The sequence below is a fragment of the Pseudochaenichthys georgianus genome, chromosome 3, assembly GCF_902827115.2.
Source record: "Pseudochaenichthys georgianus chromosome 3, fPseGeo1.2, whole genome shotgun sequence".
In the NCBI taxonomy this organism is placed as follows: Eukaryota; Metazoa; Chordata; class Actinopteri; order Perciformes; family Channichthyidae; genus Pseudochaenichthys; species Pseudochaenichthys georgianus.
In genome coordinates, this window is record NC_047505.1 from 32962953 (window position 1) to 32987666 (window position 24714).

The 24714-nt window shown below is 48.1% G+C and overlaps 1 long non-coding RNA gene across 1 annotated transcript; it reads right to left on the minus strand.

Moving 5' to 3' along the window:
• Positions 1-342: 342 nt before the first annotated feature.
• On the minus strand, positions 343-23773 carry LOC117461841 (uncharacterized). Its single transcript, XR_004553757.2, has 2 exons — positions 21335-23773; positions 343-557 (listed from the first exon to the last, which is right to left on the minus strand). It is a non-coding gene; the product is annotated as an uncharacterized lncRNA (long non-coding RNA).
• Positions 23774-24714: the final 941 nt, after the last annotated feature.

Sequence of the window (24714 nt, forward strand, 5' to 3'; positions counted from 1 at the left end):
ACTATCACAGATGTGTTCAGATTTGTGAACAATATTTGAGAGAAATGGTTATTGAGTGTATATAGAAAATGTTTTAGATCTTTGAGTTCATCTCATGAAAAATGGGAGCAAAAACAAAAGTGTTGCGTTTATATTTTTGTTCAGTGTATTTACACGTCTATGTCAACTTCTGTTGATAATGATACTGCCTCCCATAACTCCCTAAAGTCCAGAATGCTCCTTTCATTATCGCCAAGCTCAACCACTCCCTTTCTCCAATCTCTCTCTGTGTTTAAATATGCAACCCAAACTGTATGACTGACTGAACTTTCTAGCAAGAAATAAAGTACCTCAAGACAGCTGAATGGTTTGATTCTTTATCCAATGGCAAGTGTTTGCATTGTATTCATTCTTTTTGTATAACAACACCTTGAAAATTGTCAAAGACTCCGAGAGATGCCAGGAAGGAGGTTGTGCCCTGAACAGGATAAGAATCTGATGCAGCTGTTGTGTGACTTATTCAAGGAATTGTATCCTCATCAGCCGCATCATCCTTTCCCCATGTGAGGCAACAGCTGCTGAGGACACAAAGGAGTAGAAAAAGAGTATGAGAAGCTGCTCTATATTTAGAAAGGAACAGTGTTCTCTCCGTGATGGAGTGTGACAGGAAAAAGAAGACCTTGAGCCTGAGAAATGTGCGTGGAAAGTCTGAACAAACATTTTTTAAACAGATCGTTTTGCTGTATCCAAGGGATGCACATAACCTTAAATCACTTGCAATGCCTTTATTTTAATGCCAGTGATATAGAATGTAATATATGATCTTTGGTTTAGTTATATTCATCACAGCTATTGCCTCTCCTCTCACACCCGTGTCTCCTGCGGCCTTGGAACTTTAACATTCTTTCTCCACGGCTTTGTATTGGTATGACCAAGATATTGTTGAGACATTCATAAAACAGTCTCTTCTTCAGATAATAAGAGGACAAAGCTGACGCACAGTGTCAGAGAGCAGTGAGGACATCCGGGAGTCTATCTTATCAGGAAGAAATCTCCCTGGACCCAGTCACTCCCTGCTAGGGGCAGAACTTGCTTTGACAGTTTATTGAAAATTGATTATTCTCTTAGGAAAAGCTAAATATTGAGGAATGAACAAGAGATCTTCAGAATTGGTTTGGCAGGAGCTGTCTCACTTTGTTGCTGCATAAAATCTTTTTGTCAATTCGATGGCTGTAACTTCCAATAGATATTCAGTGTTCACTCTGACATCAGTTTGAGCTCTCAAGTGTTCTCCTTGATTTCAGAATTAAAATGTCCTCACAGCCAGTACAGCTGTAACAGTCTGTTCCTCTGTGGTAAAAAACATGAAACTTCATATTCAGCACATCCTTTTTGTAGAGCTTTTTGAAAAGCTACATCCACACTGAGATTTAATGTCCTAATTTAAAGCTTTCAATATGTTTTCTCAAGCTCAACATTTACGTATAAACTGCTTCTTTGGATATGAATTGCAGCTGTAAGATCTTATTCTGCTAATCAAGTTAGAAAGATGTTTATTTTTCTGACACACTGCTTCATTTATTTTTTTTGTGAGAGAAACAACTGAGCTAAGGCCTTTCGTTGTGAGTTCTATTTTCGTCCCTACTGACCGCCGGAGGCGGTGCTTTAGCACTGGATATCCATCAATGCGCAGTTTGAGTACCTAATAACAACAAAGTCACCTGTGACCCACGTGACGACGGCTACATAGGCCGACGTCATTAGCGGATCGGTTCCTTTTCATCTTCTCGCTTCGTGAGAGTACCGTGGTTGCATTTTTGTAACCTACAAGTGTTCGTTGGAACGTTAGATCTAAGGATTTCCCCGCATACAGCCGGCTGCGTGCAGTTTCGCGACTATTCCAGTCGGAGCTACGGGCTACCCGTCCCCCAGGAGCTGTGGCCGGCTATGCGGAAAACTTCGACGGACAGGTTGTTGTCAGCTTGGTCGGTGATGGCAGTGTTTCCGCTCCTTCTCCCAGGAGTTGCCCTTGCTGTGCTATATTGTACTTCTGCTGACCGTGGTGTTGTGCCAAGCTATCATTAGCATTTTGAGTTTCCAGCTTTAGCTGTGTTTCCTTGTTTAATTAGTTAGCAGTAGCGTGGCTCAGCCTAACCTGTCCTGTTGAGCTTCTTTATTTCATTTTTATATATATTATAAAAAAAAAAGTATATATATATTCTCGCTCCCGCTCTGTTTGCTGGCAACGTGGGTGTAGGACATTTACATCCCTTGTCGTGTTTGGCGAGTAGGAGCATTGCTCTACTCTTCCTGTTCAGCAGGTAGCTGGTGAAGGCTGTGTCCTCGCACCCGCTCCCGGTGGCCACCAACATAATGGCTCATTCATGTAGCACCTGTATAGCTCCTCCTGAGCCCGAGGGCGGCCATGACTGCTGCCCCTCTTGCCTTGGTCTCGAGCATTTGAGGGAGGGTCTCACGCAGAACACCTGCATGAACTGTAGCTGTATGGCTCGGGCGCTCAGAGTGGCAAGAGTTGTAGAGGTGGAGCATTTGGAAGCAGCCAACGGACACCACTCCTCGTCACATCTTCCTCCAGAGCAGTTTAGCCGTTCCCAGCGATGCGAGGGAACGATGGCTATGGGGTCACCTCCCAATAGGAGGTCTAGAAACAGGCTGTCCTCTAAGGTGGATCAAGCTGCCGACATGAGCATGATGAAGACGCTCCTCTTGGCCTTTCAGCCAGGGGCCGGTCTAGGGGCTACTAGCTTGCTGCCCGCCCCTCCTTCAGTTGCCGCACATCCACATGACGATGTCATGTCACTAGCGGCTTCGGCTAACCTCTTCAATGAAGAGGTGGAGGACGAGGCCCCGCTCACTCCCGAGGAGGCTTCCCACTCCTCTGCTCAGGGTTCTCTGCAGGGTGCGGAGGACGTCTCCATGGCGGCCATTATTCGTGCGGCCCTGGCACACTTACAGCTTCCGGTTCCGCAGGCCGACCCGGGTCAGGCTAGCGCCTTCTTCAGGCATAACCCTGCCACTGTCCCCCTCACTGTTCCTCCTTCAGAGGAGTACCTGAGGGAGCTCCATGCATGCTGGAGAGACTCCAACGCCCTCTCACACTCTGGCTCTGATGCCCGGATCTTGGCTGCCATGCAAGATCCGGCAAGGGTGGGGCTGGGTCGCATGTCACCCATTGAGCCTCCCTGATTCTGGCTCCTGATGAGGCTCTAAGGCCTGATGCCAGGTGCCCTCGGCCTCAGTGCAGGGTCACTGACGAACTGCTCTGTAAGGCCTAGGACGCAGCGGCACGCATGGGTCGTATCGGGAACTCCCTCTCCCATTTAATGCTGGCCGTCTCCACCTCTCTGCGGCAGGTTCCGGCTGAGACTCCTTTTCTGGGCCCCCGAACTCCGGCCTTCTAGGCAGCCTCGTACCTCAGCGCCTTACCGGCGCCCCCCAAGGGGCTCCAGAGGCCGGGGGCGAGGCCCTGAAGCCCCGGGGCCGGTCGTCGGCTGCTTTTCCCAGCAGCAGCTCAGCTACTGGGCTGCCTGTACTTCCGACCCCTGGGTAGTTTCCACCCTAAGCCGGGGATACGAATTGCACTTCCGACGCCGGCCCCTAGCCTTCGGCCGGGTCAGAATGACAGTTGTCAGCGACCCGGCAAAGGCCTTAGCTCTGGCCCAAGAGTTATCCGTCCTTTTGGCCAAGGGCGCAATCGAGCCAGTAGACCCTCTGCTTCAGCCCGGGGGGTTCTACTCGGCGTACTTTCTTGTGACCAAGAAAGTCGGCGGATTCCGTCCAGTCTTAGACCGCAGAGGACTCAACAGATTCCTGAAGGTGCTGCCCTTTCATATGCTAACCACAGCAGACACCCTTCGTGTTGTCCCACAGGGGGAGTGGTTCGCAACCGTGGACTTGAGGGACGCCTACTTCCACGTGCCAATTGTATCCCATCACCGGAAGTTCCTGAGGTTCGCCTTTTCGGGGCCAACACTATCAGTTCCTGGTGCTTCCCTTTGGTCTCTCCCTCTCTCAAAGGGTGTTCACCAGGGTCGTGGCGGCAGCTCTCGCACCCTTGCAGGCGCAGGGCGTGAAGGCCCTGCTGTATCTAGACGACTGGCTGGTCTGCGCACAATCCCGGCCTCAAGTGGTCCGGAATACGGCGCACCTCTTGTCTCACGTAGCCCGGTTGGGCCTGAGAGTGAACTCTGAGAAGAGTTGTCTGGACCCTGCCCAACACGTCACTTACCTGGGGATGGTCCTAGATTCGGTCGCCATGAGGGCCTACCTGACACCTCGTCATGTGGACAACATTTCCCACCTTCTTCCCATCTTCAGGCTGTGCAAGAGGGTGCCTTACATCCAGTTCCTCCGGCTCCTGGGCACACTGACGGCTGCCTCAGCCATTGTGCCCTTAGGCCTGCTGTCTTTGTGCCCCATGCAGATGTGACTGAACAGCCTCCACTTGGATGCCAAGTGTCACAGTGGTGCCTCTACTCTCTGTCACGCTGGGGGGACAGGGCCTATCTTCTGATGGGTGCGCCCATGGGCGCCATCCCATCGCGCCGGGAGACTGTCACCGTGGATGCATGTCTCTCAGGGTGGGGTGCAGTGTGGCTGGGCAGAACTGCTCAGGGTCAGTGGTCCGCCCAGGAGGGTGCGCACCATATCAATGTGCGAGAGCTTCGGGCTGTGCTGATTGCACTCAAGCACTTTTTACCCCAACTGGCGGGCAGGCATGTGCTTGTTTGTTCGGACAACATGTCCGCCGTTGCCCATATCAACCACCAAGGGGGCACCAGGTCCGTTCAGTTGCTCCGGCTTTCACAGAACCTCTTGTCTTGGGCGTCTCCCCGCCTGACCAGTCTGCGGGCAGCCTTTTTACCAGGAGACCGAAATCAGGTTGCGGATTTCCTCTCTCGTCACAAACCTCCACCGGGGGAGTGGAGGCTTCATCCAGAGGTGGTGCAGTCAATTTGGAGCCTTTTTGGCAGGGCCGAGGTGGACCTCTTCGCCTCGGAAGAATCAAGGCACTGCCCCCTCTGGTTCTCCTGGACGGAGGTGACCAGCCCGATGGGGCAGGACGCGCTGGCGCACGACTGGCCAGAACATTCTCCTGTATGCCTTCCCGCCACTGCCTCTGATATTGCAGACACATCACAGGGTTCTTACTCAGGGGCACAGGCTCTTTCTGGTCGCCCCCCGCTGGGCGGGGAGAGTTTGGTTCCCACTGCTGAGCAGTCTCTGCAGCAGCCCACCATGGCGTATCCCCGACAGGAAGGACCTTCTGTCACAGCTCAGGGGTCAGATCTGGCATCCCGACCCTCACCGCCTTCAGCTCTGGGCCTGGCCTCTGAGGGGCCAAACCCACTGTTGAGCGTTTTCATGGCATCCGTCAGGGAAACTATCCTGAATGCCAGAGCACCATCCACTCGAGCACAGTACGAGTGCAAATGGAAGCTCTTCTCCCACTGGTGTTCGGGTAAGGCCCAAGCCCCCAGGAAATGCACCGAAGTCTGATGAGAATATTCGTTGTGGCCAAACGGCGGTACTACACTTCCTTTAGGTTGCTGGGCCCGGAAACACTTTTTCCCATTGACTTACATACCCTAGGGACCAGAGGGTACAATGGTTGGACATTTACTACCGGCCGCGGTATGCCTAGTGTACAGGGTCCATATAACCGACTTAATGCATAGCGGGAAGTCGGTTATATAGACATCAACAGAATAAGTGTTTAACGGTGATTTAAACTAGTTTATGCGGGGAAAAGAGTGCTCAAAATCGGATTCAACAGGCCATCCACACCGACTCCCATTAAAAGTGATTGAAATGTACAGGAATCTGTCCATTTCAATCACATTTGATGACCCGTCCAGGGTGACTTTCTTCCCCAGGAATTAGTGTCTGAAAGCTGGCTAACATTACTTTAAATACAGTGTGCACATGGCTTTATTACCCATGAAATAGTGTGTGAAAGCTGGGTGACTTTGATGTGAATTTAAGGAAGATATGGCCATTTCATCCACACCTCACGACTCCCATTAAAAGTGATTGAAATGTACAGGAATCTGTCCATTTCAATCACATTTGATGACCCGTCCAGGGTGACTTTCTTCCCCAGGAATTAGTGTCTGAAAGCTGGCTAACATTACTTTAAATACAGTGTGCACATGGCTTTATTACCCATGAAATAGTGTGTGAAAGCTGGGTGACTTTGATGTGAATTTAAGGAAGATATGGCCATTTCATCCACACCTCACGACTCCCATTAAAAGTGATTGAAATGTACAGGAATCTGTCCATTTCAATCACATTTGATGACCCGTCCAGGGTGACTTTCTTCCCCAGGAATTAGTGTCTGAAAGCTGGCTAACATTACTTTAAATACAGTGTGCACATGGCTTTATTACCCATGAAATAGTGTGTGAAAGCTGGGTGACTTTGATGTGAATTTAGGGAGGGAGAGCAGCAGCAGCAGCCGCCGCAGCAGCAGCAGCAGCAGGCTGTGACCCTGGCGGAAATACATTGATTGTTTTAGCCAGGAATAGGTGTTTAGAAGGCGGGTAAAGTGTTCCTGCAGCTCCTCCATGACGGTAATAATGATTAGAAATCATTTACAGGGCAGAAAGCTGTTTTTAAAAGTGAAAAAAACGATTTGAAACCGTTTGAAATGACTGGCGGGTGCTGATGGAAAGCAGGCGGAAATAAATGGATTGTTTACCCAGGAAAAGGTGTTTAAAAGGCGGGTAAAGTGTCCCTGCAGCTCCTCCATGACGGTAATAATGATTAGAAATCATTTACAGGGCAGAAAGCTGTTTTTAAAAGTGAGAAAACGATTTGAAACCGTTTGAAATGACTGGCGGGTGCTGATGGAAAGCAGGCGGAAATACATGGATTGTTTACCCAGGAAAAGGTGTTTAAAAGGCGGGTAAAGTGTCCCTGCAGCTCCTCCATGACGGTAATAATGATTAGAAATCATTTACAGGGCAGAAAGCTGTTTTTAAAAGTGAGAAAACGATTTGAAACCGTTTGAAATGACTGGCGGGTGCTGATGGAAAGCAGGCGGAAATACATGGATTGTTTACCCAGGAAAAGGTGTTTAAAAGGCGGGTAAAGTGTCCCTGCAGCTCCTCCATGACGGTAATAATGATTAGAAATCATTTACAGGGCAGAAAGCTGTTTTTAAAAGTGAGAAAACGATTTGAAACCGTTTGAAATGACTGGCGGGTGCTGATGGAAAGCAGGCGGAAATACATGGATTGTTTACCCAGGAAAAGGTGTTTAAAAGGCGGGTAAAGTGTCCCTGCAGCTCCTCCATGACGGTAATAATGATTAGAAATCATTTACAGGGCAGAAAGCTGTTTTTAAAAGTGAGAAAACGATTTGAAACCGTTTGAAATGACTGGCGGGTGCTGATGGAAAGCAGGCGGAAATACATGGATTGTTTACCCAGGAAAAGGTGTTTAAAAGGCGGGTAAAGTGTTCCTGCAGCCCTTTAAATACAGTGTGCACATGGCTTTATTACCCATGAAATAGTGTGTGAAAGATGGGTAAATCTGCTGTGAATTTAAGGGAGATATGGCCCTTTCAAACAGGGAGATGTACAGGCCTTTATTACCCACGAATTAGTGTCTGAAAGCTGGCTAACATTACTTTAAATACATGGTGCACATGGCTCTGTTACCCATGAAATAGTGTGTGAAAGCTGGGTGAGTTTGATGTGAATTTAAGGAAGATATGGCCATTTCATCCACACCTCACGACTCCCATTCAAAGTGATTGAAATGTACAGCACTCTGTACATTTCAATCACATTTCCCGACCCGACCAGGGTGACTTTCTTCCCCACGAATTAGTGTCTGAAAGCTGGCTAACATTACTTTAAATGCATGGTGCACATGGCTCTGTTACCCATGAATTAGTGTGTGAAAGATGGGTGAGTTTGATGTGAATTTAAGGGAGATATGGCCATTTCATCCACACCTCACGACTCCCATTCAAAGTGATTGAAATGTACAGCACTCTGTACATTTCAATCACATTTCCCGACCCGACCAGGGTGACTTTCTTCCCCACGAATTAGTGTCTGAAAGCTGGCTAACATTACTTTAAATGCATGGTGTACATGGCTCTGTTACCCATGAATTAGTGTGTGAAAGATGGGTGAGTTTGATGTGAATTTAAGGGAGATATGGCCATTTCATCCACACCTCACCACTCCCATTCAAAGTGATTGAAATGTACAGCACTCTGTACATTTCAATCACATTTCACGACCTGTGTAGACTGGCTTTCTTACCCATTAGGTACACCGACAAAGCCACCTCTTCGGGGCCGCTCCAAGACCCCCAAAACAAGGACGCAGCAGCCCCAGCATCTCTCCCTGACATGAGCAAACAGGTTATTTCAAACTTCCATGACATACCCCGGGGAAAAGCACCTCTCTGTGGCCGCTCCAAGACCCCCAAAACACGGACTAAGGAGCTCCAGGATCCCTCCCTGCCCTGAGAAAACAGGCTAGTTCACACTTACATTACGTACACCGACAAAGCCACCTCTTCGGGGCCGCTCCAAGACCCCCAAAACACGGACGCAGCAGCCCCAGCATCTCTCCCTGACATGAGCAAACAGGTTATTTCAGACTTCCATGACATACCCCGGGGAAAAGCACCTCTCTGTGGCCGCTCCAAGACCCCCAAAACACGGACTAAGGAGCTCCAGGATCCCTCCCATGTACCTCCAGAACCTCGAGCACCTTGGGTCCCCGGGCCCCCGAACTTAAGCACTCCCCCACGGACTAAACCAAGATGATCACACCCTCAAGAATCTCGTGCCCCTGGGAATCTTAAAGGGGGGTCTACTTTGCGGTGCTTTACCGTCCGCCCATCAGCACCCATAGTCGGCCTTCCTCACAGCAGCAGCACCCAACCTCCATGGAGGATGTTTCTCGTGCCCCTGGCTACACTTAAAGGGGGTCTACTTTGCGGTGCTTTACCGTCCGCCCATCGGCACCCATAGTCGGCCTTCCTCACAGCAGCAGCACCCAACCTCCATGGAGGATTTTGCTCGTGCCCCTGGCTACACTTAAAGGGGGTCTACTTTGCGGTGCTTTACCGTCCGCCCATCAGCACCCATAGTCGGCCTTATTCACAGCAGCAACACCCAACCTCCAGTGGAGGATGTTTCTCGTGCCCCTGGCTACACTTAAAGGGGGTATACTTTGCGGTGCTTTACCGTCCGCCCATCAGCACCCATAGTCGGCCTTATTCACAGCAGCAACACCCAACCTCCAGTGGAGGATGTTATCATGCCCCTGGCAACACTGGTAAACACTGGTAACATATGTCTAGCCGCTGACAGGAACTTGACATCGGAACTTGACATCGCATTTCCATTGAGCGGACTCCCGTACATGGGAAGGGCAAGTCCCACGGTACCTCCGTTCATAAGGCTGACATTTGCCTTACACTTAAAGGGGGTCTACTTTGCGGTGCTTTACCGTCCGCCCATCGGCACCCATAGTCGGCCTTATTCACAGCAGCAACACCCAACCTCCAGTGGAGGATGTTATCATGCCCCTGGCAACACTGGTAAACACTGGTAACATATGTCTAGCCGCTGACAGGAACTTGACATCGGAACTTGACATCGCATTTCCATTGAGCGGACTCCCGTACATGGGAAGGGCAAGTCCCACGGTACCTCCGTTCATAAGGCTGACATTTGCCTTACATTGGGAAAGAGTGGTCTGTAACTCGTTGGATAATTTTTTTTAAACTAAATAAACAACCCAGTATGAACACTTGTATAGCCCTTATTAAAAACATTCGTTCCTCAAGTTGTAAAAATGTGCTAATAACGTTATTCTGAGAGTTATTTCCCTCTGCATTATGAACGCGCATCTAACCCACGGGACCGCACCGCCCGGCACGTTCATGTTACGTGTTCAGCACTACATGCGTTTATCTTTACCCATGGATGCACAATAACAACGGACCATTTCGCCTTACTGCCAGCCCACAGAGCTGTAATAATGGATATATTGCAGGTCTCCCTTGAAAAATAGATCTATGATCTCAATGGGACCAATCTGGTTAAATAAAGGTTTGAAATGAAATGAAATATTGCACATGTTTGCTGTAATTCATCATTTGTAAAATATTATACTACATGGGCTGTATGATGTAAATCTTGTAATGTAAATGTTAATATTACTGACGTTAGATTAACGTCCCTGTAGCTTATTATTGCACTAAGAAGCTTATTGCACTGTATATATATATACAGTGCAATAAGCTTCTTCGTGCAATAATAAGCTACCAATTATTTCATGCTAAATGAAGCTCTGTTGGATATCACTATCAAGATATTAATTTCATGATGATAAACATTGTGGAACAATGATGAAAAATGGGAATGGATGTGGCGACGTAAAACTGACACAAAACAACAACAAACTTTTGCCAGCCAATTGGAGAGTTTCATCAGCAGCACGGGGTAAAAACCACCAATGAGCGCTCAGCTCGAGATACCAGCGAGCCGTTTCCCATCAAGCATTTCGCTTCCGCAGCTCGTGGAGAGCAACTGCGCCAACTCGCCTCGCCTCGCTCTCAAGGCTGCAGGCGTCTTTGTCCCTCTAGATTTCAAAGTCTCATGTGGGCGAGCCTCCAGAGCAAGTCGGACAAAATTACTAACCATCATGCAACGCACTAGCAAGACGTTGATCGCAACTGCGCAGGTCTGCGCAGGTCTGCGCAGGTCTTGCTTGTCTCAAACAAGCCTACTATGAACGTTGTGATCAACTGTTTTAGCGCAGTTCTCCAGTGAAGGGGGGAGTCTCCCTCCGCAGCCGGTTGGCGTAGTTTTGGCACAATTCCGTTGTACAGACCGACGTTAACAGCAGCCCTGTCTGTGCACACGGAGACCGACTCTGTCGTCCGGTGATCGAACCGCCTTCTGGAAAAGCTTCACAAGTACGTCGGTACGCAAATGCGCTTTGTGACACAAGTGACGGTACGCATTTCAGATTAAGCACATAACCTGCGTACCAGTTAGTTATGTGCACCCCTGTACTACAGCAAAAGTATTCTCCGTCGGGACTTCCTGCAACAACACCACGCCGTTATCAAAGATGTTCTATTGAGAAGACGATCACTACGTGACAAAAGTTTTCAAAACCGTGGCTACTGAAATCAATCTTACTAACTGCTGTCTGTGCAATTTACTCCGCGCGAGTTGGCAGACTTTATTTTGCTTACTTTAACATCATTTTCATGGTGGGGCTAAGCCATTTCTTGGTATGGGTGTAGCCTACCCCAGCCATACCCTGGCGCTGCCGCTGGTGGCAGGTATGGGGCGGGCCATTCTGCACATGCGTTAAATGCGGTAAATATTTTAACGCAATTAATTCAAAAAATTAATTACCGCCGTTAACGCGATAATTTTGACAGCACTAATATAAATATATATATGCTAATAATAGTAATAGTATTAATAATTGTAAATGGCCATTGGTCACACCACCAGTTTGTTTTACTGTAAACTTGGAGGAAGCCTGCATGCAGAGCAGACTGCTGCTGCAGCACGCTACACACCGACCCCGCTCCCACCCCCACCCCCCCTCTCCCTCACACGTGCGACTAAAGATGAACAAAGCGGCAGGTAAAAAGAGTTCCTCCTTGTGGAACTACTTCGAACTTACAAGTCCAAAGGAAGTTAAATGCAAGCTCTGCGAAAAGACGTTGGTCTATCACAGCTCAACCTCAACAATGCGTTCGCATTTGAGTGCGAAGCACGCCAAAGAGGTTACAGAGAAAGACGCAGCACAGCTGGCCATTACCAACTTCACTTCAAGGCCATGTCGTTGTGATGACATGCTTGTTTGTTGTTTGTACTGTTAAACATGTTCTAGTAAAGAAAACAATGAAATTCCTTTTGTCTGAGTTTTTTTTGTTCTCCTGCGGGGGGGGGGGGGGGGGGGTCCGAATAATCGATTATTATTCGCCAGGGCTGCTGAATAATCGATTTTGATCATGTTCAGTTTCTGGCAACCCTAATACATATATGTATTATACTCTTATACGATGTATGTAGATAGTATAAGAAATGTGCAGAATATGACAGTTTAATGGTGGAGGTATACACACATATCTCATCATCTCCGACCTTGTCAGGTATTGAACAATCAATAAATAAAGAACACAGAATTGTTCAATATAAAACACAGAATTTGTGTGAATATACTAAATGATTTACAAATAAACACCACTGCATATTTACAACTGTTACACATGCTGATGTAACGCAAATGTTTCCAACTTGGGATCAATAAAGTATATCTTATCTTAAGATGGTCGATGGCTACTGCCATATCTGCAAAATGTGCCTCTGAACCTTGACAAGTGCATGTTTCAGGCTTATCAATGAACAACAGGAGGGGTCACAGACATAAGACCAGCTGTTAAATAAAGCTCTTCTGACCTTAGCTGGCATGTGGGTATATATTAATGCTGCCCATTATGGGCACAAGCAATTTTCACCCACTTATTAATGATATATTTTACATTTGTGTGTCGTATCCCCTAAACCTCCAGGGATGTACACAGTTTAATACTGGCAACTTCTTATTATGGGAAATATGAAAACGTCTTTTAAAACTCCAATTCCCAGCAGAGACGTGCCATAGAACATGTTTCGAACTGGTTGCGAAACACACAATAGCCAGCATGTGTAGTTCTGGGGACAAGGTGGGGGAGGGGGGGACGGGGTGGACCAGTTCAAATCCAGTTTTGGACAGTCTGCCGTGGTTCCATCCCATTTCAAAGTGCTGTTTGACGCTCGGCGTAACCCTCGGCGCACACTCAAACATCCAATCACAGAGCTTGAGGACTATCACGGGGTTTGTCAAGTGAAGCGGAGAGAATACTTACTTCCGGGTGTAAAATTCTCTAAAGCAACTACTCTGAGCTGCTCCGACCCTCGTTCCTGACGGACTTGTGTTTATTAATCAAACAAATAAATAAACACAAGGATAATGTGTTATTGTTGAGTAAATAACTGTGTGGTTTAGAAAATAATACAAAATTAGAAGGAAAAAACAATGAAACAATACAGATTTCAGTATTCTGAGCCCCTACTCTCCCCCTAACTGACGGCAACAAAAATCCTACATTATTCAATCAAAATAAAGAAGTAAAAACAATAAGTGTGGCTTGATATTGAGTAAGAAAAAGGTTGATAAACGGTGTGAGAATGGATCTGCGGAGAGCATTTTGCCGCGATCCCAACTCGTCTATTACCAACGTTCAGGGAGCTCTATGCAAGTCAATGGGACTCCCTGATAGTTAAAAACTGACTCTCAAGGGGTACCCTGTCTGTAATAGAGTGACGGGGAGGGGCCCTGACCGACCGCCAACATGTGACGGGTTGGGAGTGAGAACGTGTTGGTTCCTGCCCAAGTTGCTTCCACTAGCCCACTCCAATCGGCCTATCCAGCTGGCGCACTTTAATGTCCCACAGGAGAACAGCACGCCTGAGTTGCTGTGCCCTGTGCGTGCCCTAGAGGCGTATATTGATGCTACGGCCCGTATACGACAGTCAGAGCAGCTCTTCATTTGCCATGGCGGCACGAGAAAGGGTTGTGCTCTCTCCAAGCAGCAGCTGTCCTACTGGGTTCTGGATACCATCTCACATGCCTATGGGGCCAGTGGCCGCCCCCCGCCATCAGGGGTGAGATGCCACTCTACAAGGGACATCTCAACGTCTTGGGCTGCCGTGAGAGGGGTGTCCCTGGAGACTATCTGCGCTGCAGCGTTGTGGGCATCGTCTGGCACATTCTCCAGGTTCTACCGGGTCAATCTCGCCACTCCCCATCCTTTGGGCGTGGTCCTGTTGCCGAGCTCCGTTGCTTCCAGCTAGGTAAGCAAGTGTTTGGATTCTTCATGACATGGTTGGCATAAGTCATCCAGTGCTAAAGCACCGCCTCTGGCGGTCATTAGGGATGACATAGAACGATAGTTACAGCTGTAACTACGGTTCTATAGTCCCGGGTGACCGCCAGAGTTTCATGTCACTCAGAATTCTTGTGTGCTCGCGAGAAGATTCTGGGAACCGATCCGCTAATGACGCCGGTCTATGTAGCCGTCGTCACGTGTGTCACAGGTGACTTTGTTGTTATTAGGTACTCGAACTGCGCATGCGTGCGATGGATATATCCAGTGGCGGTCTGGCGGTCATCCGGGACTCATAGAACCGTAGTTACAGCCGTAACTATCGTTATATTGCCAACAAATTGGCCCCTGTTAGAGAATATTCTCCTGTTGTCTGTGTATAGAAGCATTTTAGTGTCTGCCTGCAACTTAGAGCAGGGCACAGGTCAAAGGTCCTGCCTTCCTGTGGGGGAAGTGGCCAACTACGCAGATGATCTTAAACAGACTTTCTTTGTCTCTGAAGATCTTTTATTTAATTATGATTAGAAAGGGCGCGAACAGAGGCTCCTCCTAGATTCTCTCAGGGTAGAATTGCCTGTGTTTTCTGTGTATTTCTCAGTGTTGACTCGGGATTTCTCAATGCACGTTGTGTGAATACCTTGTAAATCACTCACGGACGTGGCTCTCAATTAAACTTAAGTGTTTTGATATAAAGCGGACTCCAGCTTCCATTTCTTCCATCAACATTGCTGAGCAGAATTTCTCTCACAGCCCCTCTAATTATAGTTTGTTTTTTGCACAAACCAATTATCATCTTAGATTCATGTCTAGCTCATGGACGTAATAGATGCTATAGGTTACTTACGTAACCCCAGTTCTCAGAGTAACATGAAGTGAGATGTCTCACTATGGGATGCGCCTCAACGCGTATGCAAACAGAAGCATCAATCTCATTACGCCAATCCTGATTGGCTGGTGATCTTGACGTCAACGTCAGGGAATCCACCCACCCTTTAAGTAGCTTGCGCTACGACTCAGCGTCATTCAAAATAAGCACCTCTTCTCGCTTCGCCTTAGCAAGAAGGTCCGTCTGGTGAGACATCTCACTTCATGTTTCTCTGAGTTCTGGGGTTACGTAAGTAACCTATAGTTCTCATTCATAACACTCCGTTCGATGTCTCACTATGGGATATTGAAACTCCCGTATTGCTAGACATGCTTATCTCGAAAATCACCAAAACAACCAGAACTTAACGGGTAGAACCCTGTCTCAACACGGGGCCCAGCACTGCGTGGGCCACACTTGGAGCAGAGACATCTAGCCTGTAAAAGCGGACAAAAGTGAGCGGCGAGGACCAGCTCGCTGCTGCACAAATGTCCTGGATGGAAACACCCTTGAACAAAGCCCAGGATGTAGCCTGTCCACGAGTAGAATGAGCACGCAGGCCCGTTGGTGCCTGCAAACCCTGACTCGTATAAGCCAGAGCAATCGCTTCCACAATCCAGTGGGAGAGCCGTTGCCTAGTAACGGGCTTGCCCCTCTGAGGGTTAGCCCAGGATATAAAGAGTTGGTCATTACAACGAAATTCTTTTGACCTGTCCATATAGATGCGTAAAGCACAAACTGGACACAGCAAATTCTGCCTCTGAGGAACACAGCGGTGGAGGAAATGCCACAATGTCAATGGGGGTACATGAGCCAACCACCTTAGATATAAAGGCAGGGTTGGGCTTCAGCAACACTCTCGTTTGCCCCGGGGCAAACTGAGTGCATGAAGGATGTACAGAGAGCACATGAATGTCACTGACTCGCTTGGCAGATGCCAGAGCCAGTAACAGCACTGTCTTCAGTGACAGGTGTTTCATGTCAGCTTCTTCCAGGGGTTCAAATGGAGGTTGAGTGAGCCCATCTAAAACCACTGCCAAGTCCCATAAGGGCACCAGTGACCTGGAAACAGGGAGGAGCCTGCGAGCCCCTTTCATAAAACGGCAGACCAAAGGATGTTGGCTAGCCTCCCTCAAAGCCCACATGGCATGCAGCAATAGCAGCCAGGTACACTTTGATCGTAGAGAAAGCTCTGTGTTTATCAATTAAGTCCTGTAGAAATGATAAAAAAGTACATTGCAGGCCAGTGCGAAGCTATCAGGATAAGTGTGTGGCGTTGTTCTCTCACTCTGGCCAGAGTTGGGGGTATCAGAGCCAGGGGTGGGAACGCGTACAGAAGGACCGGAGGCCAAACGTGCGCGAGCGCGTCCACGCCTAATGGTGCGTTTAAATCGCGCATTGAAAAGAACAGCTGACATTGAGCGTTTTCTTTTGATGCGAACAGATCTCGGCCGTAACGCACCCACAGCTGACTCACAATTATTGGATGTAGAGTCCAGTCTGCATATAGTGGTGCACCTCTGGACAGCAGATTCGCCCCGAGGTTCATCACGTGCGTCGCTCTCAGAGAGAGGAGACGTCCGCAGCTCCATAAGATCAGTTTGCGTGCCACCATATGTAACTGGAGAGAACGCAAACCCCCTTGGCGGTTTATATACGATATTGTGGTTGTGTTGTCTGTCCTCATGAGGACATGATGTCCTCTGAGAAAAGGCAGAAAGCGTTTCAGGGTGAGGAACACCGCTAAAAGCTCCAGATAATTTATGTGTGACCGTTGGAGGTCTCTGCTCCAGAGACCCCTCACAGGTCGACCTTCATATATACCCCCCCAGCCCGTCAGACATGCGTCTGTGGTGACCACTTTCCGCGATAGGACAGCACCCATAGGCACGCCCCGTAATAGAAAAGTCAGGTGTAGCCAGTGGCGCAGTGCCATTATGCATTTCATAGTGACCATCACTCTCCGCGCGCCATGACGCGCGGGGAAGAGTACAGTCTGGGCTGGGGACAACATGCTCTATTCTGTGTTTATTAAGAAACCCAGGTCGAGCAGGTGTTTTACGAGGACATTCGTCGGCGTAATAGCCTCTTGCTCCGACTGTGCGAGAAGGAGCCAATCGTCCAGATAAGTTGCCAGGCGAATACCCTGTTTTCTTAACGGGGCTATCGCGGCTTCCGTACACCGTACAAACACTCGCGGGCTGAGAGACAGACCGAAGGGAAGTACTCTGTACTCGTAACAGACACCCTGAAAGGCGAACCTCAGATATGTCCTGTGTGGGTAATATACTGGGATGTGGAAATACGCATCTTTCAGGTCGACTGATGTGAACCAGTCGTTTTGGCGCACGAGACGCAACAGAGATGTGTGAGTGAGCATTCTGAATTTGTATCTTTTGAGATATTTGTTCAGAGCTCTTAAATCTAGTATAGGCCGAATTCCGTTCCCTCCCCGTTTGGGAACGAGGAAATACTTGGAATAAAAGCCGCTCTGACTCTGTTCGGCGGGTATTATCAATATACCTTCTTTTCTAGTAGCGAGAAAATCTCTTGCTCCAGAATATGGGCCAACTCTCCCCGGGCCTGTGAATACAGAATGCCCGAGAAGTGAGGGGGGGTGACAGCGAATTGGAGCCTGTAGCCCCGTGTTACTGTCTTGAAAACCCAAGCAGAATCTGTGAGCATCCTCCACTTTTCGCTTCTCAAAGCGAGCGGAGATGTCACAGCTCTGTCGTCTGCCCTCAATGTCTTTATTTGTTGTGTTATGGGGCCCTCTAGTGTCTGAATACGGTGGTACCCCAGGTTGACAACCCCGGCCGACACTGCGCATGCGCGTGGCGGTGGTGCCTTCACAATCCCGTCTATTGTCCGCCTTTTGAGAGAGGCCATAGCCGCTCTCAAAAGAGGGGCAGACGACAGACTGTTTATTGTTTTTATTTTCATTTTTATTATTGACTGCGCCCTTGGCTTCAAGCCTGGAAACGACAGTGGAAAATGATTTATTAGGAAACAACAATGATGACATGTGTTTGTGTGACTTAAACAGGCAGCGGAACTTGCTCTGGAGCTGGGGAACAGGGAACTTCCAGCTCCTTCGTCGAGGAGAGGAGAGGAGGCTGTCAGGCCGCCCGCTCCTTCTTCCTCGCCTGGTGGCTGAAAACCTGGGTTGGCTGCGCCTGAGCGGCAGCTGCCGGAACCGGAGATTTTGTTGGCCAGCTCCCCCTCGCCTTGTGCCTGGGCTGGGGACCCGGGACAGGCTGTGTTCTCTGCTGCTTCGGTATCTTGAACCGGCAGGACGTGAGGCAGCTTAAGTGAAGGCCTGCCGCGGGACCATTGAAGATGGCGGCTGGACCCTTCGGGGGAGACAGAGCTGGAGAGCCTCGCCTCCCTTCCTTTTTGATTCGCATCTCAGCTGCATCGAAGCTAGAGCTGAGCCAAATATGCCCTCAGGAACAATAGGCATGTCCAGAACATCCTCTTTTTCCCGGTTTGGAAGGTTCGTCAGGTTGAGCCATCTGGCTCTCTCCTGTACCACCATAATTCCCAGTGCTTTGCCCGTGGCTTGGACTGCACAGCGCTGCACACAGAGGCAAATGTCCGTGATCGCTGAGATCTCGTCCCACACGGCAGGCTCAGGTTTGCACGACAAGTCTTCACAGAGCTCCGCCTGGTAGGCGGTCAGCAGCGAGGAGACGTTGAGTGCCCTGGCGGACAAAGCTGCGGCTTTATAGGCCCGTTCGGTCATCGCTGACTGGAACCGGTCTGCCTTTGCCGGTAGCATGGGGTTCCTGCTCGGTGTCGAAGCCAGCCTCGGTTGGAGGTGGGCTGCCACCAGCGGTTCCATGGGCGGCATGCGGAGCGGGCCGAGCCTCTCCATACCGTCACAGTCCAGGGAGGAGGCACCCTGGATTGGGGCATTGCTGCTAAAAGGGTGGTCTCTCCACGAGACCGACACCTCGTCCAGCATCTGGAAGGAGCTGCCTCTTCGTCCTCGCTGCTTGGGGCAAGTTCTTCCCCTCGTAGCGATATCTGGAGGTCTCCTTGGCCACTTCAGGCCATGGGATGTCCAGCCTGGACGCAGCGCGTTGACACACGGACTGCAAGTCCATACTTAGGACGGGCGAAGCTGGTGTGCTTTCGCCCGGGAGAGCGGACATCGCTCCCGGCTTTGCAGCCTGAGCCGATGAAACGAAGATGTCTTCCGAGTCGGACAGGAGGAACTCAGAGGTATCCTCTTCGTCCTCCATATAGTCCAACTCCTGGACATCCTCCGCGGGTGGAACCATGGTGAGGTCCAGTTGGGAGCCCCAGCTTGACACACGCTCTTGCCGCCACCGGGTCCCAGCCTGACACGCCGTGGGGCTCCGGTTCAGCGGCTACCGCTGTTGTTGAGCCCCAGCCTGACACAGCACGGGGCTCAATCTCTGCGGCGGACGCCACCATGTCTTGATTGCTGGCCGGCGAATCAGCGGACATGAGGGGGTCCCGTCCCGACAAGCTAGCTTGGCGTGCTAACCGTCGGCGGAGGCTCTTAATGGTGAAGCGGGTACAATGCCCACACGAGCCGGGGTTATCGATAGCCTCCCGGGCGTGTTCCAGCCCGAGGCAGGACGAGCAGACCTGGTGTGAGTCTGTGCCTGAGATCTTAAACCCGCAGCCGCATAGCCGAGCCTCCGAGTCCCTGACTCCTCTGGTGTGAGGGAGAGAAGGGTCCATCTTCGTTCACCGGGGTGTCGGCGTGGAGTGGACACGCTAGTAACAGGTACGTTACTGAGAAAAAAATCTAACCTTGCCGTTATTCCAAAAGGAAAAAAGCGACGGTGTAGATTTTATTCTGAAAATCCTTCATCTCCGGTTAGCATTTAGCATGAGGCTAATATACCATTTACTATAGAGGTGAATTTAGCAGCGAGATGATATGATGTTGCACACCGAAACCTACTGATTTCAACACTACAACTATAGACGTCGAGATATTATTATTGTTGAATATTAAATGAAGGAACAGTTCATTTGAGTACGTTATTGTTTACAGATGTGGGTAGCATGTGACAACATTCGGAACGACCGGAAACCAAACTGCTGTGAAGTATTTCCTGTATTTTTGGAGTATTGATTACAGCGTTTAGAATGTATTAAATGAAAAGTCATGAAAGAGTTAAGGAGGAGAAAAGGCATGTTTAGATATATTGAATGTACAATGTCTGTATCCTCTGATATGCATAACAAACGGACATTAAAACGTGGAGAGCCGGCCCGCAGGGAGGAGCCAGCAGAGGATATATAAACAGCGGGACCTGAGGGGTTCGGCCTCTTTCTCCGCTAGCGAGAGCCAGATACACAGCTGTATTTCTGTCGGACAATATCCTGTTTGTAACATTACCATGCTTTTTATTAATTAAAGTACCAATTTGAAACAATCTCAGAGACTCAATTTAGTCTCCTTTTTAAAGGGGAAAGGAAACACCAATTACAGTTATAATATTCCGGTAGTTTATTCATTTTACAATGGATATTGATCGTAATATTTATTGTATATGATATTACTCGCCAAAAGAAAATTAATTATCCGCCGGCCGGGTGGGGAATTCCGGGACCAGGCCGCCGCCATTAGGGGAGTCCCAAATGGTGACGTCACTGGCTGTGTTTTCACTCCACCAGAAGTCAACACAACGTAGCAGATATGGCAGCGATGGAGGAATTTTGCAATGAGATCCACGTTTTGAACGATGAATTTGACTATTCGTCGGGAGATGACATTGATGTGGAAGCATCTACAGTTACCAGGCATCCCATGGCCTATGCTTATGAACCGATTCGGTCGAATAGAGTGGCATACGATCCGGAATAAAAAAATTAAAAAAACACAATGCTAACAGTGAGCCTCTGAATTAGCCCCGAGCGAAAATGCTAACCTATTACTGCACCGAAAATCACTCCTAGCTCCCTTATTACTTATCCTAGCCGCACATCCAACACATCGTTTATGATCGCAAGGAGACACAGAATCTAACGGTGCCCACCTCAACACTGAAAGATACAAACTCGCGAGGTTATCCACAAAAACGTACATCAAAACAAGTGGCGCTAGGTACTAACATACGCCAGGCTAACGGCTTACCTTCCTCATTGTCTGGTCTAAACTGGTCTTCAATGGCATTACAACGATAAAAACGATGATGTAGTTAATCCATAGGTTAATATCCAATGGGGCTGTGTCTCCTTTGAAATGTTCTGATAATCTATAAGCAATACAACTGCAATTCCGTTATCTGCTGTCCGCTCTGTGCTCCGTGCGCTCTGGGTCCTGCAATACCATCCATCAATAGCAATACTAGCCTTTTTAGGGCTGTTTTCGACAGATGAGCGTGTGTATGCCAGTTTAATTAGTTGAGCTATAGAACACCCTCAATTCTCTATTGTACGTCATAATAATAGCTACCATTTAGTTTGGACGCGATTGCGTTAATTAATAAGGTCACACTGTGTCAGTAAATACATGTGTGAGCTAGTAATCTGGTAGTGCTGCAATATTTACCTCTCTCTCGGCAGCTGAAGCAACTCGTTTGGTGGCTCGAACTTCACGTTTGTTGACACTGTCATTGTCTTGCGCGGCCGACGTGCTGGGACGGTCGGTGTTCCCGACTGCATACGTTGAGAAATCGAATATTGTGGGAACAGATCCTGGCTTCAAATCCAATGTTTTGTATTGAACCAGGCATCCAGACTAGACTTTGAGCAGCTTCTCATCCTTTAGTGGCAGCCTATGGAAATTGTTGGAGTCTACCGGACCAGGTCCGTCCTCCGCTCAGATCGTTTGGATATGGCCAGAGCGGGGTCGCCGTCCGGATCTGCCGATGACCTTTCTTAGTTCTGAGGGGAAAGGAATTGTGTCCTAGACACTATTCTCTGTTAGCTGTACAAAACTAGACTTTGCACTCCAATGGATTGTTTCTTCAAATAAGCACTTTATTACACAGTTCAACAAAGATATATCAATCCGTACTATACCACAAAGCGCTTTGGACTCCTTCTTGAGTTCCCACCGTGACAGGCTCGTCAGTGTGAGATCCCAGTTGAAGTGAGTGCCGAATTCTGAATATATCTTGTTCTTTATAGTGTTTGCTGTGAAGCCCCCACCTTTGGTGCTCTCTGTGCTGCAGTCTGCCTTTTCTGCCCAGCCACACACAGTTTTAGCTAAGGTCAGGCCAGGGCCATACTCCCTTTTCCTAATTACCTGTTTTAACTGGTTTTCTCACAAGACAGTTGCACCTGGTGTGGCTCAGGGCCCCACATACCGTCCTTGAAGATAACAGGATGTAGCCGGCCAGCAGTAAACTTTAACACGTTATTTTTCCACTCAGACAGCTCAATGTTTTTAGCGTTTCCTATAACAGGATTTACTATATCTTATATTCACAGTTACTTTTTCCTTATTTTTATCCTTCAATCCCCCTTTTGCCCCATTCTAATGATTGGGGCAACAAAACAACGCTATTGTTTATGTACATTTATGTCAGCTGTTTTAGGCTTCTGTCTCTCTTTCCCACATTCTGCCATACGGTGGTACTGGTGGTGCTGTCGGGAAAGTGTCCATTGCTGCTGCTTCTTCTTCGCCTTCCTCAATGTCTGGGTTGTTTTCTAAGGATAGCAAGGCGAGTTGTTGGCCCAGGGGAGTAGAAGGTGCTATGATGGTACTAATTATTTTGTCCACCATTGAGCGGATACATGGGATGCAGCAGCACCCGCACAAGGTCAAAATTGCTGCAAACACGGCCATTGATATCTTGTGTAGTTTCATTTTGTGGGGAATTTGGATTATTACTTTGGTCAATGATTTGCCTCCCCCTTTCACCCACTATGATAATGATTATTCCAACAATGATGAAAAAACAAAGTGTTAAGGCCAAGCAATAGAGGTGTTGGTTAGGTCCTGAGTTCTTCTTCATCTTCGTTTTTCTTGTAAAAGTTCTTTGGTGTATCAGTGTAGGTGAGTGTCTCTTGTGTGGTGTGTGTATGTGATGCGTGTGGTGTACCGCCTACTTTGGGGGAGCGGTCCCTTGTTGTGCCTCCTCGCCGGCTGTTATCTCCTGGGCTGCCGTTGGTTCTCCTGTTGTCTCCTCCTCCTCGGAAGTTGAGTCGATGTCCACACTTGGGGGTTGGGGGCTTCGGTTGTTTGCCTGATGTTCAGTTGGCCTAGGTCCTGGATGGTGTCAGCGAGGGTCCTGGTAGGTGCTGGTGCTTCCACACACCTGCTCCAGTGGTACCACGTGTCCCCCTTTCCTTGTAGGCGGACGGCATGGGATGTCCTCTGGGTCACTCGGTCGGGGCCGGAGAGCCTGGGGTTGACAGTCAGCCTCCTGCGTCTCGGGTCCCCCTTTCGGCGTCAGCAACCTGTGTGGAGAAATCTGATACAAATCCCTCAAGCCTACGCTCCGGGCTCTGGGGCCCTCGGCTGTTTGACCCACCAGTGCGTGGCAACTTGGAGCCTGTTGGTGGGGTGTCTTAAAACAACAGACGTCTGTGCACAGGTTTTCTAAATTAATTGTGCAGCTTCAGAATCTTAATACTTGGACTGTGCCAACTAAATAAGAACCCCAACATCTTTAGGTAAACTAAATAACATATTTCAATAGCTCTGAATTTCTGACAAGCATCTGTATTTATTTTTAAATGAAATCCCTGAGATCCCATTAAAAATCTAAATATGATTTGAACTGCTAATGTTTCTGGTAAAGAAACACACTAATCTTATGGATTCAAAAACAACCAAAATCACAATACTAACAAAGTGAATGGCTTCCTGGTGATACTGCTTCTACCCGTCAGTGCTTAGATATTATCCCGCTGAAAAAATGAATACAGAATTCCAACAAACTGTCCTCAAATGTCTTTCTATTATGTATTTAGATTAAATGTATATCCCCATAATGACCTCAACAATAAAGTCTATGGCTTTTACTTCTTTACCAGGCAAGTTACATGATGTTGTCCAAATTACATTCTATCTCATTACATTACTATGTTTTAACTTTAACTGTAAATATGTTCTTTCTACATTTCAAACCTTAGTTACTTTAATACCTGTTGACACATTAGTTGACACATTACTCACAGGTCAGCTTCTTAAGTCCATCTCTCTGGTAGCCCCTTGGCCACTGATTCTTTATCTGTGTTACCTGCTATAACTCAATCAATATTAGAGACATGTCAACATTCATCAAACAGTGTGTTATCCCCAAATATGGAGCAGGTCAATTCTAAAACTGTCAATCAATGATCAGATTGAACAATGGAGTTGGGCAGCAGGTTCCTTTCAGTCCCTAAATGAAAAATGTACATTGTAAAGTTTACACTCCCCCTTTTTTACACATTATCTCATGTGTAAACAAAAACCTGTATGGGAAGAAAACCTTCAGGTCATAATGGATTATAAGACAATACCAAACGTTTTTCCCAAATGTACATCCATCATTTCCCACAGTAAACACTCCAGTAAGTGTTTCTCTCCATCTTTCAGTCCTAAAAGAAACAGAACCTTCAAATGTCATAGTTTGAGTTTCACATTCTGCAAACCGCCACCTCCTGTGGGAGTAAAACATCAAGTAGGTTAGAAACAGTTTCCCCTTTTGTGCAATGTTAGGAAACCTCTCATTTCACACATTATTATCACACAGAAATAATGTGTTAGTCCAAAACATGCTTGATTAGTCATCGTTTTAAATCATGCAGTTGCACTGATCAGATGCAGACATACACTCACTCACACTGTCAGGTTGTAAAGTCAGGTTTTGGTCAGGTACACCTCAGAGTCAGTCATTGACAGTGCCTTCCCAAGTTACCCTGTCTGTCAGGGTCAAAGGTCAGTTGGTCTTTTTGGCCATGTGTCGTGCCCTGCAGAGATGTTCCAGCACAGGC